This window comes from Pundamilia nyererei, unplaced genomic scaffold, assembly GCF_000239375.1.
Source record: "Pundamilia nyererei isolate P.nyererei 1_Seehausen unplaced genomic scaffold, PunNye1.0 scaffold00386, whole genome shotgun sequence".
Taxonomy (NCBI): Eukaryota; Metazoa; Chordata; class Actinopteri; order Cichliformes; family Cichlidae; genus Pundamilia; species Pundamilia nyererei.
In genome coordinates, this window is record NW_005187787.1 from 161,644 (window position 1) to 163,019 (window position 1,376).

At 39.2% G+C, this 1,376-nt stretch overlaps 1 protein-coding gene across 2 annotated transcripts in view; it reads left to right on the plus strand.

Annotated features, from left to right (window-relative positions):
* The first annotated feature begins 449 nt into the window (after positions 1-449).
* LOC102213076 (uncharacterized) overlaps positions 450-1,376 on the plus strand; it is a 4,934-nt gene continuing 4,007 nt past the window's right edge. For both annotated transcript variants that reach the window (XM_005752858.1, XM_005752859.1), the window contains exon 1: positions 450-684. The gene's annotated coding sequence lies outside the window, so the exon portion shown is untranslated. The remainder of the gene's footprint in view (positions 685-1,376) is intronic.

The window sequence follows — 1,376 nt, forward strand, 5'->3', positions numbered from 1 at the left end:
TTTTAATTAGAGTGAAACTTGCTCATTGATTATGTCAAGGAAGACAGAAGAGGCCGAAATGGAAGCAGCTATAAAAATCAGCCAAATACAGGAAGCCCACTAATCAGTGATATCCACAGGTTCCAGGATAAGTATTTTCCTGGTATTATTCACAAAAGGGGAAAACTTGGAACTTGGTGGTGGACTTACCAAAAATACTGCATAAATGCATGAACAGGTCGCAGTTCGCAGGAGGTCGCAAAAGAACCACTCAAATTAAATCTGTAAATTTGCAGTTCAGTTACTATAGGGTTGTTATATTGGAAATACATTGCTCAGACAGGCAGAGGCGAATGATTTACAGTGGGTGACAGTCCAGATATTTTCAGACTGCACAGTAGGTGGCGGAAAATATGCAGTTACAGAAAATCACGAAGAAGAAGGAGGAGGAGTTAAGAGGAGGACTTAGATAACCACACTGGGATCAATTCCGTCCTCACGTCAGACTCACTTGGGAGATGTCCATATAGCTTAATATTAACTTTTTTTTTATTCTTTTTTATCTTTTGTTGCAAACTAGGTGTTTGGGAACATCCTGTTCTTACCTACTACATATTACTACAATATAATTGGATGCACTTTTGTAACTCTGCCACAAAAAATAGCTACTAGGTTTAACTAGCTAAAGCTTTCCATGCTTTGACGGTAAGTTCATTTTGGTCTTAAATTAGCATTGCATTTGTTTGTTTGTTGTTTGTTTCAGCTGGCTGTGAAAGAAAGGCTAACCCCATATGTTTAAGGGGATTTAAAACAAACAAACAAAAAAAAAAAAAAACAACTAGACAATTGTACGCCAAATGAGTGGGTGGGTTTTGGTGGTGGTTGGGGACATTTGGGCTCTATACAGTTAGCTTTGTTTGCTTAGCTCAACTTTCACGGCTCTTGTAGCAGCAGTGAGCGGAGAAATCTTTTTTCTGAGAAAAATAAAAAGGAAAATTACAAGGAGAAATAGCTTAAACTGGTAAAATGTATGAGCTGCCAGTAAGTTTGTTTTGCAGCTGAAGAACAGCACAAAGCAAGCATCCATGTATATGTTTGTTTTCCTGCGACTTTGAGCAGAATAATCAGTAGCCATCGCTAACCACAAGTTAATGCATGAGGAATAAAACAGCTACAATTAATGATAGGAAAATTGTAACAAAATCTTTATTTTGTTGTAGGGCAGTTGTTTTGCATTTAGTATGTATGTGCATGCATGATTAGAGGCATGCCCCCTCAGTTTGGTGGTTCCTACAGAAATACTCGTACAAAAGTACATTTTACTAACCCCATGTTTGCCTACTGGTGGTGGTCAGAGGGCCCGGTGGCGCCAGTGTCCGGCAGCCTCGCCTCTGTCA